Raw genomic sequence first — 18,383 nt, forward strand, 5'->3', positions numbered from 1 at the left:
TGACCATTGTCCCCCATGTTCAGGGAGGCCCTCAGAAGGAGGGTCCCTTAGCTGGCTGTGGTATGATTTCATGGATGAATTGGCAATTTGTGGGCCATATCTGTGTTCAATTGTGTGGCCCACCTCCACTCACTCATGACCTGTGCAGCCTCTGGTCTCCCATTTCCCCATCCGTACAACCTAGACAACCCCGTCTGCCTTACTCCACTCTGAGGATGGGTACCTAAGTGAAAACCTTGGGTCACGGACAGGAAACCAGCAGATGTAATTGTTTGGGGGAAAAGGATAAATCTCAGAAGATGCTGTCGTGGCCTATCCAGTGTATGGAAACAATCTGATTCATTTTGCGTAAGGGAAATTAATCATTAATGAGTTTGGAATATTACTTCTTTGAGTGACAGTTTTACGTGCTTGTAGCCTCTGCAACATGGCATAAAATTTATTTGATGCAAGTCTGGAAAGCTTATTTTTCCAACTCTAATGTTTTGTTTAAAGTGGCATGCGACCCCGAGTCATTTTGAGTAGCACAAGTTATAATGTCGGTGGAGGCAACACTGAGCCATTCCGGAAGTAAAGACATAGATGTGTGTGCCCCTTCTCTTGGGCATTGCATGTGTGATCAGTGGACTCGAAAATCTGGGCTCACTTGGTCCTTTTGGTTCACAATTTTGGAAGACCTGGGCCTCTGAAGAGGAAGAAGGGCAAGTTTTCCCTGCCAAACTTGGTGACACCCAGCATTTTTCAGAGGCACTTGACAATGGCCCCAGATTCTTCGGGGTGTCTCTTGGGACTTCCTGTGGGACAGTCTGGATGGACCTCTGTGTGGGAGGTGCTAAGGGCTTTCTTTTGCAGATGAGGAAATTTGGATCCGAGAGCTTAGCAGTTTGTCCCTGGTCAGAGAGAAGCAGAACTCTGGCATTGCTGCCTTGGTGCCCTGCATGACCTGTTATGGCGGCATCTTCTTCAGAAGGTGGTTGCTCATCGGCTTTCTCTGTCAGCTTGGGCTTTTGACACGACAGATGTACTTCTTCAGATGCACTCCATATTTTAGTACTTCAATGAACTTAACTTAACGAGACTTTTACTTAATGGATGGAAGTATGTGTTTTTCTCTCAGGAGGAGAGAGGTCATCTAATGACCCCCATTTCAGGCTTTCAGCCATATTTACAAAGATGGCCGTATCTCCGGCTCCACAAGGGAGTCTACCCTCTGCTCCACTGTACAAACCACATTTTGTGTGTCCCACTTCTGATGGCCTTCTTGCCCTAATGTCTGTGAGCTCCTTGGTGTCAGGGACAGTGTCTGAGCAGCCTGGTGAAGTTGTCTTGTTCTCTGTCCCCAATTATGTGTAAATTCTTTTGCTCTCACCTGAGTGGGGGAGTCTCTCAGTGGGAACCCCGTATTCACATTCCATTTACCTTTGACTAAGGTATCACATCTACCCTCTGTGAACTTTGCTGTAGACTTTGCTAGGCTCGTTTGGATTTGGTGCAAAAGAAAATAATGCTTCACATTTGTCTCTCATGTGACGAAGCTGAACTCATTGTTTTCTTTGTTGAAATAGAGTCCAATACTAACAGCTGGAATTTTATTTTTAAATGTGGGAAAAACTATTTCTTTTTCACTTGTGAATGCCTATGGCCAATGTTTCCCTCCATTACGTAATTTGTCTAGGTAAATGACTAAGCATTGATATCCTTTTTTCCTTTAATTTTTTAAATCTAGTATTTAGATATTTGAAAATGGATATGTTTAAGCTGTGAAGTAGAATAGTACGGTGGGTGCCCTAGGGGTCAGCACCCCAGCCATGGTATCACCAGCACGTGCATCTCCTATTTTCCTCCCTGTTTCCTTCCAACTCCTGGCCACCCCTCTCCTTGCCCAGAGCAGCTATGATGTTTTCTCTTAAAAATTTAGATGGTCACAACTTTTTATTCCCCTATTCATTTCTATCCTATGGCTGAGAATTGTTATTAGATTATACCCTAGAAATAACAATAGGTGCTTTTTTAAGAAGTCATTAGCCTTACCCACCTTCCTTAGACATTTCTGTTACCAAAAGGAATGAGGACACAACTTTAGACACAGGACGGCTATCTGTTGGGGTCCGTCACTGTACAGCAGTTGAGACAGTGCTAATTCTTGCGCATTATGGGAGTCAGGAAGAAATATTAAGACATGTAGTATCCAGGCCTCTTGAGGACCTAAAACACCAAAAGGATCTGGCCTGAAAAGATGTGTAGACAGGGATGTGGGGGAAGAAATTGGGGTGAGAAAGAAAGGAGGAAGGTCAAATCCAAGAGAGTCTGCTCTATAAAAGGCCTTTTGTCAGTGAGTCTCAAGTTTGATCTTTACTCCAGTTTCGAACAAGCCATGGAAATCAAACGTCTAAAGTTCTTGAGGTTAATTTTTGTTTTGCCTGTTTTCCCCTGGAAATAGTCAGAAGGCCAACTCTGTATGATGTCCGGCAAGTTCAAGTTGCTTTTTCTAGCTGGTCCTCGGGTTTGCCCCCTAGCATGTACAGTCCCTGGCGGACTGGAGGGTGGGGTTCTGGTACAGACTGAGGTGACATAAAATGCAGAAGAAACTGCGATCCCCCTCACAGAGTCCATGTTCTAATTAAGCATGGACCATATTGAGGTTACATTTGGGGCTGGAGGTGAACAAACCCAGTTTCCCATTTTGTCTTTTTGCCAGGAGTCAGGAAAATGAGATGGGATGAAATGAGGCCTCTGTTCACTTACTTGAGGCTAAGGAAGCGAAATACCTGTCTCCCAGTAACCATGATTTACTGGGAAAAATTATGATCTTAAAGCCGAATGTGACCTCACTTAAACTCCAGTAATTGTACAAAGCTGTGAAGATCCAGACCAGGCATTTAATGGGAGATTTAAACAATTGGGCAAAACCTTAACAAATGTTTTACCGGGAGAGGAAAGCCCAGAGTGCAGAAGTGATGCCTGCTTCAGCAAGATTTAATTATCTAACCTGAAAATCGGAGGCCAGAGATGAAGTCTTTGATAAGTTCTGAAGATGAGGTAAAGAGGCTAACTACAAAATAGAACCCTTATTTCTTTGATCAATAAGTTTATTTAGTCACATACTGTTTTCATACCTTTATTGAGATATAACCCATGTGCCACACGATTCACCCATTTAAGTTGTGTGATTCTGTGGTCTTTAGTATATTGTCAGAAACATGCGACCCTCACCACAATCAATTTTGGAACATTTTCACGTTTGTATTCTGTGTGCTGTTGGTTCTCTGCCTGAACTCTAAGCTGGTGGTCTGGGCTGCAGGCTCCTACTCCCCCTATAGTTCCTTCTTTCACTAGAAGCACCTATGATATTTTATTTGAACAAAGATTTCTGAGGCTTACTTTTTTCTTTTGTTGCTTTTAAGTCAGAAGCCATTACATTCAGGCAGGGCCTTGAGACCTTGCTGGGATCCCTAAGGTCCCACAAGAGAATACGGGGCCCCAGCTGTCCACTCTCCACCCCTGCTTAACTGCAGTAGCAAAAGCGTCTTTGTTTTTCACATGGAAATGATTTGTTTTAAATAATGAAGATGTCTAGAGCTCTAAAGTAGATTTGAGAGGATTCAAAAGGATTCAAAATTCTGTTTCTGCTCTGAAGGAGTTCAGTAGATAGTTAAGAGGAACCGTGGTATAGATACAGGGAAAGCTAATTCAATAAAAGGCGACCCTAAAATGAGGGTTCCCCATGATCTCATTATGGAAATTCTTTGTTTTCTATGAATCTTCAACCAGAATTGAAGTTCTGTTAAAAATTAAGATATGGACCCTCAACTCTATGGTCAAATCTTCGACAAAACAGGAAAAAATATACAGTGGAAAAAAGACAGTCTCTTCAATAAATGGTGCTGGGAAAACTGGACAGCTATATGTAGAAGAATGAAACTCGACCATTCTCTTCCACCGTACACAAAGATAAACTCAAAATGGATCTCAATGTGAGACAGGAATCCATCAGAATCCTAGAGGAGAACATAGGCAGTAATCTCTTCGATATCAGCCACAGCAACTTCTTTCAAGATATGTCTCCAAAGGCAAAGGAAACAAAAGCGAAGATGAACTTTTGGGACTTCATCAAAACCAAAAGCTTTGAAAATTAAAAAAAAAAAAAAGAATAAGGGGCGCCTGGGTGGCTCAGTGGGTTAAGCCTCTTTGCACAGCAAAGGAAACAGTCAAGAAAACAAAGAGGCAACCCACAGAATGGGAGAAAATATTTGCAAATGACAGTACAGACAAAAGGTTGATATCCAGGATCTATAATGAACTCCTCAAACTCAACACACACAAAACAGACAATCATATCAAAAAATGGGCAATAAGATGTGAACAGACACTTCTCCAATAAAGACATACATATGGCTATCAGACACATGAAAAAATGCTCATCATCACTAGCCATCAGGGAGATTCAAATTAAAACTACATTGAGATATCACCTTACACCAGTTAGAATGGCCAAAATTAGCAAGACAGGAAACAACATGTGTTGGACAGGATGTGGAGAAAGGGAACCCTCTTACACTGTTGGTGGGAATGCAAATTGTAGCAGCCTCTTTGGAGAACAGTGTGGAGATTCCTCAAGAAATTAAAAATAGAACTTCCATATGACCCTGCCATTGCACTACTGGGTATTTACCCCAAAGATACAGATGTCGTGAAAAGAAGGGCCATCTGTACCCCAATGTTTATAGCAGCAATGGCCATGGTCGCCAAACTGTGGAAAGAACCATGATGCCCTTCAACGGATGAATGGATAAGGAAGATGTGGTCCATATACACTATGGAGTATTATGCCTCCATCAGAAAGGACGAATACCCAACTTTTGTAGCAGCATGGATGGGACTGGAAGAGATTATGCTGAGGGAAATAAGCAGAGAGAGTCAATTGTCATATGGTTTCACTTATTTGTGGAGCATAGCAAAAAAGCATGGAGGACATGGGGAGTTAGAGAGAAGGGGGTTGGGGTAAATTGGAAGGGGAGGTGAATCATGAGAGACTATGGACTCTGAAAAACAATCTGAGGGGTTTGAAGTGGTGGGGGGGTGGGAGGTCGGGGTACCAGGTGGTGGGTATTATAGAGGGCACGGATTGCATGGAGCACTGGGTGTGGTGAAAAAATAATGATACTGTTAATGCTGAAAATAAAAAATAAAATAAAATAAAAAAAAGAATAAGGGGCACCTGGGTGGCTCAGTGGGTTAAGCTAAGCCTCTGCCTTTGGCTCAGGTCATGATGTCAGGGTCCTGGGATTGAGCCCCTTATTGGGCTCCTTGCTCAGTGGAGATCATGCTTCTCCTTTCCCTCTGCTGCTCCCCCTACTTGTGCGCGCTCTCTCTCTCTCTCTCTCTCTGTCATATGAATAAATAAAACCTTAAAAAAAATCAAGAACAAATATGTGAAACTGAAATTTGGAAGACGACTTCAAACTTGCTAGGTCTCATGCAGTTTCTGGGTGAAGTCACAGAACAAAAGTTGCCTGCACGGGAACTGTGCTTACCTCTGGCCAACAGAGCATTATGCTCCCGGCATTCAGCGGAATTAAGTAAGAAGAAAAACAGAATATTGGAACAAAGTGAGAAAATCTGGAACATCAAGGCAGCATGGAATCATGAGTTAGAACAACCTGAATTTGTGAAGTACTGAAACTGCCTGCCAAATTTGATAAACAGTTTTTTTTTTAATTACAAAATGAATAGTTGGAATTAAAGTAGGCCTGGGAAACATTGGAATGTTAAGCAATTGATAAGGCTCGCTGTTTTTTATAGGTAAGACTGATTTTTAAGTTAATTTAGATAAGAACACAATCATATGGGCTGTAAACAGTCCAGAAGTACTTATAAATCTAGATAATTAATCTGAAAGCTTAATGAATCATTCATAAAGGAAATGTCATGGAAGGCACCATAGGGATAAATGTTAGATTTGTTCTTATTTACATAATTATTAATTAGGCTGGATAGGGTACTTCTGAAAACCATACTAGAAACAGCCTTTTCTGTGAGTCTACAGTTTTCAATGGGAGGCCTTAGAGCATGTTAGGATCACCACCTGCCTGCCTTTGATCTTGGCTCTGCTGCTTCCTGCTGTTTGACCTTAGGGAAAGTAAGGTTTGCAAGCCACAGTTGGCAAGCCACCCACATGGACGGGAAGAGGAATAGGGTCCGTCTCATGGGATTGTTTGCTGTACCCTAATGAGCTGATGCACAGTCTTGGGCACACAGTACTCTCACCAGTGGTAACCATTAATATAATTACAGTAAAAGCCAAGGGACTGCACATTCTGATCTAGAAAGAGAAGCAGTACCTGAAAAAGCTGCAAAGTAATCCTTTGCCTAAAGTCAGCCTGGTTAAAAGCTAACTAAAAGTCACCTTGACAGTTCCAGAACTTTGGAAGAAACAGACCCTCCCCTCTTAGAGGAACTGTCAAAATGATTCTAAGCCAGAAAAAGAAAAAAAAAATTGTCATAGCTTTGCCTAAAGGCAAGAAGAAGGAGACTGAGTTAATAAGGATTGACTAGTACAGAAAACATGAGTAGTGGGGAACGATGATCTGTTATCCTGCTTTAGTATCGTTGAACAGAAAAGCATTTAAGAAGAAGATTCTGAGGGAGAAACACAGCGAACTGGAAAAAATGTATTATGTTGCATTACCAATTGGAAGTTAAGGTTATCTTCCTTGAGAACATTTATGAACAGGTACAGAGGGCCTAAAGAACTTTGATTTTATCATGGGATGGTAAGAAGGTACACGAGGACATTTGGATTTTAAATATGGACGTGAGCCTGGGGCAAGGGGCTAGTTAGGTTGGAATAGTACTAGGAAATCCAAATCACTTTTTAGACCCCTGTCCCCACCCCAGTCACTTTGACAAGCATATGATTTATAACCAGGTGTCATGGATAAGTCAAAATTGTGTACCTGCTCAACTATCCAAGTCTTTGTTTTGGCTTGAAAATGACTAAGTATGTGCTTTGTGAATGTCATGTCCCATCATTTGCACTACATTTTGCTAAGGTAGGTGCTGTCTCCATTCTCTAGATAGAGAAAATGTGTTGTAAGTTCTCTCAGGCCCGTGAAGACACCAGGTGAGGCCCGGGCCTGCGGATCTGGCTGGTTCACTGCAGGGAGCCACTTCTAGATTTAGACGGTTCTCTACTCACATAAACTGTAGCCCGCTCCCTGTGGTTATTCTTCCACATGTCAGAAAAGGATGACATGAATACAGAAGGGGTTCTGTTGGTTTCCTGGAGCTGATACAACAAGGTACCACAGAGTGGGGGACTTCTGTTGTCTCACGCTCCTGGAGCCTGGGAGTCTGAGATTATGGTGCCAGAAGGATTGGTTCCTTCTAAAGACTGTGAGAAAAAAATCTGCTCCAGCCTCCCCCTAGCTTCTGTGGTGTGCTGGCCATCGTGGGCATTCCTTGTCTCATAGAAGCGTCACCCCTGTGTCTGGAGTCATCTTCACATGGTGATCTCCCTGTGTCTGTCACTGTGCCCCAGTTCCCCTTTATGTAAGGACACCAGTCATACTGGATTAGGGCCCACCCTAATGTCCTCATTTTAACTTGATTATCTCTGTAAAGACTCTTTCTCCAAGTAAGGTTACATTCTGAGGTATGGGGGTTTAGGACTCCAACCTAATTCAGTCTGTAACAGAGTAGATGATCATAACACAAGTTGTGAAGGACCCCGTTCTGAGGAGCTGATTCTAGACTGTGACTAAGGGGTTGTATAGCCTGTGATTCTTTTGTGAGGAGGGCAGGGCAGGAAGCCTCATACCTCTTTCAGAACCCAGGTGGTGATGAGAAGCTGCCTCGTGAGAGCCTCCCAAGGGGGATGAAGGGGTGAATAGGAGACAGCCTCCTAGCAGTCCTCTCTGGGAGGATCACGAAGCACCCTGCCAAGATGTATGTGGGGCTATGGTTCCTGGCTTTGTGGGGCCTAACACACAGGTTTGGCAGGGCACCCCCATGGAGCCATTCTCTCCAGGATATAGCTGAGTGTAGGGACCCAAATTTCATCTAGATCTGCCTCCCTCTGTGTGTATGCTCCCTGATGCTTGCTGTCCCCCTAGACACACCAAATTCTCTTGTCAACTGGGTTTGTTAGTATCTAGGAGTCATGAGTCAGGTTCCCCCAGAAAGCATCCTCTAAGATGGAGGTTAGCAAGCTGGAAGCTTCTTATCAGGTTCTGTGAGGATCAATCCCTGTGTCCTTCAAGGGAAGGGGTGGAAGCAGGACTGGTCAAGGGGAGAAGTTGGGCTATGATGCATTGACAGCAAAGGCCTCAGCCCACCCACAGGCAGCTCTGAAATGAGGGTGGCCCTTCAGCGTTGTCCTGAGTTGTACTAAGGAGTTTCTTAGTCCAGCCTGTAAAAAGCAGACTTTTCTTATTTCTACAAATATGACTATATCCCTAGTAGCTACTACAAGACAATGATGACTTCATGTGTGGCTTTATTATTAAGTATGCATTCCTTACAACACATTGGAATGCAAATTATACATACTTATGTGTATATAAGTCACATGGAAGTAAAGAACAATTTTGGTATTTCTCAGTTCCCTTCATATAATAATTTTAGCTGTCTGTATTTGAACTCAGGACACGATTTTGAGTATGGGTCAAAGGTAGGGTTCTTATCTGATGCCTTGAATGACTTTTACTGGGTTTGTGAACCCTGCAGAAATCTGCGTTTGGGAAAATATGTTCTGGAGACAAAGATTTGAATCTTCATGTTCTCGGAGGGGTGTGGTGTCTCTCCCATACAGAGTGAAGAGCCATTGTGTAAAGAAATACAGAGTCAACCTGGTCTTGCTTTGTAGGCTGCTCTGTACCCTGCTTCACACACACAGCTGTGACAGATGACAATCTAAAAAGAGAACATGAAAAAGGCAGGATCATGCCTTTGCCTTTTCCCCCTACAAAAGGGATATATCTGTGGACAAGAGACTAACACAAAGTGGGAAGTGAGAATGAAGACACTGTGCGCTCCAGGTTCATAAGCAGGGAAGGGAAACCAGTGGTTTGGCTCTGGCGGAGCGTCGGGACTAAAAGAGCGCTGCATAACATGCTGGGCTAGAGTGTACACGCTGCTGAAAAAAATAGGGTCAGGTGCTGGTTGTGCTCTCCTGCTCTAGAAAGGAGGCAATTATCACTGCCACAAATTGCCTCCACCGTGACCTGGAGCCCTGTAGCTTGAGTGGAGCTTTGATCCCAGGGAGAGAGCAGGACAGAGACATGGCCTCTTTTATTTTAATTTTAATTCCAGTATAGTTAACGTGCAGGGTTACACTAGTTTTGATGCTGTACATTATGCAGTGCTCATCAGGTTGAGAGCGCTCTTCATCCCCATCCCCTTTTGCACCCATCCCAGTACCCGCCTCCCCTCTGGTAATCATCAGTTTGCTCTCTAGGGTTAAGAGTCTGAGCTTCTGTATCTTTTTTGTTTGTTTCTTAAATTCTACGCATGAGTGAAATCATAAGATATTAGTCTTTCTTTGACTTATTTCACTCAGCATTATACCCTCTAGATCCATCCATGCTGTTGCAAATGGCAGGATTTCAGACTTTAGGGCTGAGTAATATTTCATTGTATATATACCACTTCTTTGTTCATTCATCAGTTGATGGACACGGTTGCTTCCATATCTTGGCTCTTGTAAATAATGCTACAGTAAACATAGGGGGGCATATATAATTTTGAATTAGTGTTTTCATGTTTGGGGCAAATACCAAGTAGTGCAATTACCGGGTCATATGGTAATTTTTAATTTTTTGAGGACTCTCCATACTGTTTTCCATAGTGGCTGTACCAGTTTGCATTCCCACCAACAGTGTATGAGGCTCCTTTTTCTCCACATTCTCACCAATACCTCTTGTTTCTTGAAATTTTTATTTTAACCTTTCTGATAGGTGTGCCTTTGATTTGCATTTTCCTGATGATGAGTGGTGTTGAGCATCGTTTCATGTGCCTGTTAGCCATCAGTCTTCTGCCCCTTCTTAAATTGGATTATTTGGTTTTGGGGTACTGAGTTATATAAGTTCTTTATATATTTTAGATACTAACCCTTTATCAGGTATGTCTTTTGCAAATATCTTCTTTCGTGCTGTAGGTTATCTTTTACTTTTGTTGATTGTTTCCTCTACTGTGCAGAAGCTTTTTATTTTGGTAGAGTCCCAATAGTTTATTTTTTATTTTGTTTCCCTTGCCTTAGGGGACATATCTAGAAAGATCTTGCAATGGCTGATGTCAGAGAAATTACTGCCTGTTCTCTCTTTTAGGATTTTTATGTTTCAGGTCTCCAATGCTCCTGACCTCCAATTAGGTCTCCAAGATCCTTAATCCATTTTGAGGTTTTTTTTGTGTATGATTTAATTTCATTCTTTTGCATGTAGCTGTTTCATTCTTTTGCATGTAGCTGTCCAGTTTTCCATCACCATTCATTGAAGAGATCGTCTTTTTCCCATTGCATATTCTTACCTCCTTTGCCAAAAATTAATTGACCATATAATCATGAGATTGTGTTTGTGCTTTCTGTTCTGTTCCATTGATCTATGTGTCAATTTTGAGGCATGGCCTCTTTATCGGGAACTGAGATAAGTTACCCCTATGGCATCAGCAGCAATCTGACCATTGGGTGGAAACCCAGACAGGACTACCAACTTGATTCTGGGCTAGGCATACAATACAGGAATCACAAAAATCTCTAACCAAGGAGGGGTGATTAGGGAGAAGACATTAGTGGTTGTCTCTCATATAAAATGGGTCTGCACACATAAATTCCAAACCACATAAAGAGCTCAACAACTTGAATCTGAATTCACTAGAGAGTAAAGTAAAATCAAGAAGTGTTCTTTAAAAAAAAGGATGTCTAACATCCTTAGAGAGATTGATGGAGAATAATACCCATTAAAAAAATACAAAAGGGGGGGCACCTGGGTGGCTCAGTGGTTAAAGCCTCTGCTTTCGGCTCAGGTCATGGTCCAAGGGATCCCTGGGATCAAGCCCCGCATCGGGCTCTCTGCTCGGCAGGAGGCCTGCTTCTCTTCTTCTCTCTCTCCCTCTGCCTGCCTCTCTGCCTACTTGTGATCTCTGTCTGTCAAATAAATAAATAAAATCTTTAAAAAAAAATACAAAAGGAAAAGAACAGGAAATACTGAGTAAGGGGCAAAACCAGGCAGAAATGGAGAGTAAATAGATTTAAAAAAGAAACAACTAGAAATATCAGCAATGAATAACAGATTCATTGAAATAAAGAAGAGAAAACAGATGAGACGAGGCTCAGTTGAGAAGAGAATTAGGAAATTAAGGTATTACTGAAGAACTCACCAAGAATACAGCACAAGTATGTAAATTCATTAAAAACATGAATTGAGTTAAGAGAAGATAGATTAAGAATTTCCACAATATGTGTTACTGCAGTTCCAGAAGAGAATGAAAAGAGTGGCACAGAGGGAGTGGCTGGAATTTTTCCGAAGTGGGACAAAACATGAGCCCTTCAATTGTGGGCACACACTGAATGCTGAGCAGAATGAATGGAGATAAATGCCGACCATTCCTAATCCGAATCAAACTGCGGAGAGTCTAGGATAAAGATAAAACTCTTCACATCTGCCAGGAAGAAAAGACAGCTTCCCTAGGAAGAAACGGCGCTGACTGACAGAAGACTTGTCATCGGCATAATGAGTCTAGAAAAATATTTTCAAAGTGCCAAGGAGAGACAATTATAAACCTGCTATTTTGTGCTCCACTAAATTATTTGTATGAGGGGGTTCAGACATGTAAATACTGAGAGTTTGCCTCCCACATACTTTCACTGAAGAGACGATTAAAGGATGTTCATGTACAAATACAAAAGTGCGCGGGAAGGAAGGCTGTCAAAAGCTATGAAAGGCCTATGGTTTCCCCCTGCTTGCAAGGTCACAAGGTGTCTGCCACAGTCTCCTGGCTGCTGGCAGAAGACATGAGAGGTCAGAGACAGAGGACTATTAAGGCAGCATGAGCTTCCTGTTCACATTGCTTCTCCTACACCCCCAAACCCCAAGGGGCGATGCAGAGCAGCCCAGGTCACTGCTGCTCCCAGGCTGGGCTTAGAGCGCAGCTGAAAACCATCGAGTTCTACCATCGTTTTGTTCTTGGACTATGTTTGTTTGCTTGCTTCCCTTCCATTCTTTTAAAGAGGCTGTGAGCCAGCCTGCCCTAGCTTTGCCCCTGAGGGAGACATTGTCCTTATTATCCTGGGGAAAAAAGCAAATCTGCTCTCTTCCCCCAGGAGAGACTGCCTCTGTCTTCCAAGGGTGTTTGTTGATGCAAGTGCCTTATAGGTTGTGTGGAAATTCCATGGACAATTGTCTCCCAACAAAGAGGGTGAATATAAAATTAAATACAAGTTTTAGCTTGAACTAATCATTGTCTTAAATAGCTGATTATTTTGTGTGTGCTTTTTAAAGGATAAAAATCCAATAGTTGGGGAGAAGAGCTGTTTAAAAAAAAAACCAAAATACAAAAACTAAGGTTTCTGTCTTATTTAAGACAGAATAGAGATCCTAAATAAATTTAGGCTTTGGATCAGTTTATAAAAGGATATTTGTGTGTGCGCACATGTGTGTGAATGTATTATGTCTATTATGTCTATTATTTCATAAAGAATAGACATACAGGGGATCCTGGGTGGCTCAGTCAGTTAAGAATCTGCCCTCACCTCAGGTCGCGATCCCTGGTCCTGGGATTGGGCCCCATGATGGACTCCCTGCTCAGCCAGGAGTCTGCTCCTTCCTCTATCTCTGGCCCTCCCGCCTCACTCATGCCATCTCTCTCTAATATAAACAAAATCTTTAAAAAAATAGACATATAATTTACAGCTTTTTATACTTAAGAGAGAAAAATATTAGACTATTTTTAAAAATTGACCAATAGAATACAAGAAAGGAGAAAAACTAGGAAAAGTCTTGGTTTGTGGGATATATCTAAAGAGGTATTTAGAGGAACATTTATAGCCTTAAATGCTTTTATTCAAAACTAAGAAAATCCCAAAATACATGGGTTATTTTTTCACCTAATTAAGCTGGAGGAAGAACAGAATAAAACCAATTAAGTAAAAAGAAACATAATGAAGATAAAAGGAATTAATTAGAGCAGGGGAGAAATGCAATCCACTTTTGTCTGTCTCTTTTTAAGTACCTGGCCTCTGACATTTCAGCTGCCAGTGTTCTTACCTGCAAGTCTAGAGACTTGGGTCTGAAGACATGAATGAGCCTTTTAAAGGGAAGTGGGGGCCAGTGGGAAGAGTAAAGGGATATGGATGTAAAACTTAACAAGCAAAAGTATTTCAAAGAAAAGAAAAAAGGAAGAAAACAACTTCAAAAACCAAATGACCCAGATGGCATGGAGAATTGTCCTTTTTGGAATCATAATTATTATTTTAAAAGTCCAAACTATGCTGGAAAATTTGGGAAGTATGGACACAGACCGCATAAAGTAGTCAGTCCAACGTGAGTTCAGCTGGCATTTATTAGCTAGGCGCTGTAGTGGGTGGGGCTGGGCTACACAGGTAAACCAGACATTAATTCTGGTTCTGGAAGACGATGACGGGACATGAACCTAGTAGGGGCACTTGATACAGTTGGAGGACTTGAAGATAGGGTGGCACATAACTCCATGATTATTCTGTCTCCCAACCCCAAACAGGAAATAAAACAGTTCTTGGGTTGGAATGGTCAATAATTGGCAAAGATGAGAGGTTTTAAAAAGAGCAAACTGTGAAAAACATTTATAGAGTCCCAGGATTACAAAGTAAGGATATTATTCCAACACCATTAGAGGTAGCCAAAATGCAATAAATGTAACGATAATGCAGGGGAGGGATAACAACAGTTTTCTTCCTACCCTTCTAGGCGTCTGCTCATGCTCTGCAACAAAAGACAGATTAGAACAAACAGGTTTATTAACATTTGCATCATGCATGGAACATAGAGGAGTATCAGAGAGGAGTAACTCAAAGGCTTGGTTGGTAATTGGGCTTATATAGCAGCTGAGCAAAAGAGCAATGAATTTTTAGAGAAAGTAACAAGGCAAAGAAAAGGATCTTGAGTCTCTAGAGGTGGCCAGTTGTGGAAAGGTGAAATATATGGGAAACTAACAGAAGGTAAGGGCCTCTTAGTCAAATTTGGTGTAGAGCTTTCTGGTGTTATCTCTGGGCTGATAAGGGTCTAGAGTTCTCTCCAGGTGATCGGTAAGGGGAGATGGGGCACCTTTGCAAATTTTTTGTCCTGCTCTTAGGCAAATTGTGTGCCTGTGTTGTGTTGGCCCCCTGAGCTGAGAGCTTTTCTTGTATCAGCTTCCTTTCAGTTGCTTTGAGCTCAAAGTAAACCTTATACCAATGTGACATGTTTGCAGGTGGCATTTTTGCTACTCTCTGATAAGAAGGGGGATTACAGGGGTGTTTAGCATCAGTATTCATGAAGAGAATAAAGACTGAGTTTGGCTGACCACACTAACAGGTGTGAGGTCAGGCCAACGCCACAAGCATGCAGAGCTCACTCAGTGCATTTGCTACAGAGCATCTTAAAGATAAAGGCAAAATCCCTGCTCAAATGCTCTCCTTTCTTCCCCAGAGTTAATCATTGTTTTGAAGTCCAGTATAGCCTTCCCACATCTATTGTAATACAACTTGTACAATTTATCTGTAATTATTTATTAATGCCATGCTCGTTTTAAAACTCCTTATAGATATGATACAATACAACTTACTTTTTTGGGAAACTCAACATACACTTTTTTATATTTTAGCCATAGTGATATATGTACCTCCAGTTCATTCACTTTAACTCTTGGATATTGCATGTCTAATCACATAAATAAAATAGTAATTATTATATGAGATAAGTACAAATAATCCTCTGTTTTTCAGGTGAAAGAACTGAAAACAGAGATAAGCAGTTTGTTCAAGTTATATAGTTAGTAAGGAAGATTCAAATGAGGATCACAAATTTTGCCTTGTTCCATTCCAATAGCTGTTCCTGTTTCCTCCCTTGGGTTGGATTTATAATGTGACGGAGCAAGGGCGAGAGAGGGTATCCTTCTGTTGCTCCTGACTTTATTTTGAATGCTTTCTAAAAAATTTTAATTTTAATATGTTTGGTGTAGGTTTTCAATAAATATCTTGGAAGGAAGGAAGTTGCCTTCTATTTATAGTTTGCAAAAAAACTCTTTTTTTCTTATTTATGAATAAGTATTATATTTATCAAATGCTTCCTCTCTCTGGAAAAAAAAAAAAATCAGTGGTGTTTTTTTTTTTTCCTTACATGTTCATTGGTAGATTGTTTTTGGTTTCAGAGCATTCCGATTATTCCAGAATAAACCCTACTTGGTCATTTTGTGTTCTTATGTCAATATGCTGTTTAATTGTATTTGCTAAAGTTATATTTAGGATTTTGTATGTAGGTTGTAAGGCGAAATTGGTCTACAATTGTTTTTTTCAGTTATTCTGTGATTATCCAGCTTTGGCTTAAAGTTTATAAACTCAATGAGATTAATTGATTTTTCCCTCCTTTTCTATTTCGTGAAATAGTTTGGGTGTTAAAGAGACTGCTTCACCTGAAATATTTGATAGTTATAGTATGAACCATCTAAGTCTAACACTTTTCTTTTGAGATTTGACTGATAATTCAATTTGGTACATTATCAATCAGTTTAAATTTTCTGTCTTGAGTGAAAATTATCATTTAATCCAAGTTTTCAAACTCCTTGTTCTTAAGTAGTTCATAATATTGACTTGTGACTTTAAAGTCTCTGTGATAACTATTTTTGATCACCTTTTCAATTCCAAAAAACCCAACAAATGACAACAACAACAAAAAACAACTGCCACGAGAATTATAGAGACTATCTCAAAAGAATAAATCAATTCATGGTTATTTGATAAAACTAATAATATAGACATTGCTCATGTAGATCAAGAAAAGAAATGAGAAAACAAAAATAATACCAGATGCTATTTAAGACCTGTGAAAGGATTTCAGTCTAAACTGGAACCGGAAGATATGATATGGAGAATCCCACACATGCTCCCTCAGAAGAATGGAACTTGAGAATGAAGAGTGATTCCCTGTAAATGCCTGATTTACAGAGGACTGAGATTCATCTCCTGACCAGTGAACATCTGCCAAGAACCTTTCACCATCCTCCGGCCAGTGAACTCCCTGCTTGGACTCTGGCTGGCCTGCCTTCTCTGGGCACTCCTTCCCATTAATACAGCTGCCTCAACCCTCAATGGACTTACATTCAGCATGCATTTTTTTTAAGGATTTTATTTATTTATTTGAGAGACAGAGATCACAAGTAGGCAGAGAGGCAGGCAGAAGGAAGCAGGCTCCCTGCTGAGCAGAGAGCCCGATGCAGGGCTCGATCCCAGCACCCTGGGATCATGACCTGAGCTGAAGGCAGAGGCTTTTTTAAAAAATATTATTTTATTTTTTAATTTTTTAAAAAAGATTTTAGTTATTTATTTGACAGAGAGAGAGATCACAAGTAGGCAGAGAGGCAGGCAGAGAGAGAGAGAGGAGGAAGCAGGCTTCCCGCTGAGCAGAGAGCCCGAAATGGGGCTTGATCCCAGGACCCTAGGATCATGACCTGAGCGAAAGGCAGAGACTTAACCCACTGAGCTATCCAGGTGCCCCAGCATGCATTTTCTGAATTGCAACTCCTCTGCTCTTCCTTAATAATCTCAGTTTCTGGTAATTCGAGCTTGCCTCAGTTTATCTCTTCATTTAGTTTAACAGTTTTTTTTTTTTCCCCAGTTCTAAAATTATCTGGTTCTAAGATTGTGGATTATCAAGTTCCTACCAAATCACTTCGCCTGTCCGCCTCTTCTTTGTCATTGCCTGTGGTCACTCTCTCCTTATCACAGCATAGCCAGGGATAGAGGCAAGTCTCTATGCCTTATTTCCCTGCCATGTCTGTTAGCTGGGCTGGTTGGAGAAGAAAGAACAGCTAAGTTGATTCACTGTAACTTGGCCATTGCTCACACAAGGTAGCCTTGTCATGAGCCCTGGAGGAGTTCCTGCAGTGTCATGGGACCTGTGCAGGGTAAGAGAGGTTTGAGGTTAAAAAGAAGATACATACCCCACCCTCAAAAACTGAAATATACTGGGAAGACAGACATTAAGTAACTACACAAATAATTACAAGAATGAATTGTAATTGTACTATGAATTGTACTATTGAATTGTACTATGTAAGAAAAGTCCAGGCTGCTGTAGCAAGGGACTACTGAAGCTGTGGTTGGAGGTGAACGTGGTAACTGAGGGGCAGAAGTAGGATAGGGAGGGCGAGAATCAGTGTCTGGAGGAAGGAGCTTAGTGTGTTCAAGAACCAAATAAGCCAGGCTGGTGTGAGCCTGGAGAACAACAGAGAGAGCTAGAACTTTTCAAGAATTGGGGACTTTATCCTAAAATAGTGGGAAGCCACTAGAAGTTTTTAATACCACCTCTGGCTATGCATCAGGAATCCTACATTCCAATAGCCATAGGTCTGTAGTTATCTCATTTTCAAAACAGACTTTTATTTTCCCCTTCAAAGGAGTAGAAGCCACTAGGAGGTATCCCATATCTGACATATACCAATTAGTATAGTGAATGCTTCCTTTAGGTAATCCATTCCTTTAAACTTGTTATATATAATTCGTTAACTTGAGCTAGTTTGCAGTACAGCAGTCTGGGCTTTTCTCCTTGGTTTTTAAAACTCTAATTTACTGTAAAATGTATCTTTTTATGTCTCGGGGACCTCTAGTCTGGCTGACAGCCTTATTTTGTTATTACCATATTGTTGTCAGTGGGTTGCTGACACAGCTGCTCAGGTGGGCACCTGCCATGTCTGTCTTCAGAACTCAATGGTACCTCAGCTTGGGTCAACTAAAGAGGGCATTACATGCTAATTGTTGGCAATCCCAGTCTTTTATCCAAACTCCCTAAATTTCCATGTTCCTGAAGTGGCAGAAGATGTTGTCCAAGGGAAAAGCAACTGGTGCAATCACCATACTCCTATACTGTTACATTGACCCGTGGGTGATTTACTACAGGATTTTGATTTTGCCGGAGGAGAGAAAAACCAAGGATGTTTTTCAGAGGCCACGGTATTTTGTCAAAAGCACCTAGATAGTAGCTTTATTATGTTCATTTGAAATGTGTATTCTGAACCGATGCATTTGTCTGACAACTTTATTGATATTTCAAGTTGAATAATCATTTTTTGTGTGAGTATTTGGTTCTTCAGAGGTTTTGCCTTTTAAAAAGTTATACTTATTCTGATCAGTGATTCACCAAAGGGTTTATAGTGGTATC

The 18,383-nt window shown here is 41.2% G+C and overlaps 1 protein-coding gene across 11 annotated transcripts in view; it reads left to right on the plus strand.

Moving 5' to 3' along the window:
• FARS2 (phenylalanyl-tRNA synthetase 2, mitochondrial) overlaps positions 1-18,383 on the plus strand; it is a 529,842-nt gene that overhangs the window by 358,648 nt on the left and 152,811 nt on the right. The window lies entirely within an intron of this gene.

This window comes from Mustela putorius, unplaced genomic scaffold, assembly GCF_011764305.1.
Source record: "Mustela putorius furo isolate JIRA1106 unplaced genomic scaffold, ASM1176430v1.1 tig00003870_pilon_pilon_pilon, whole genome shotgun sequence".
In the NCBI taxonomy this organism is placed as follows: Eukaryota; Metazoa; Chordata; class Mammalia; order Carnivora; family Mustelidae; genus Mustela; species Mustela putorius.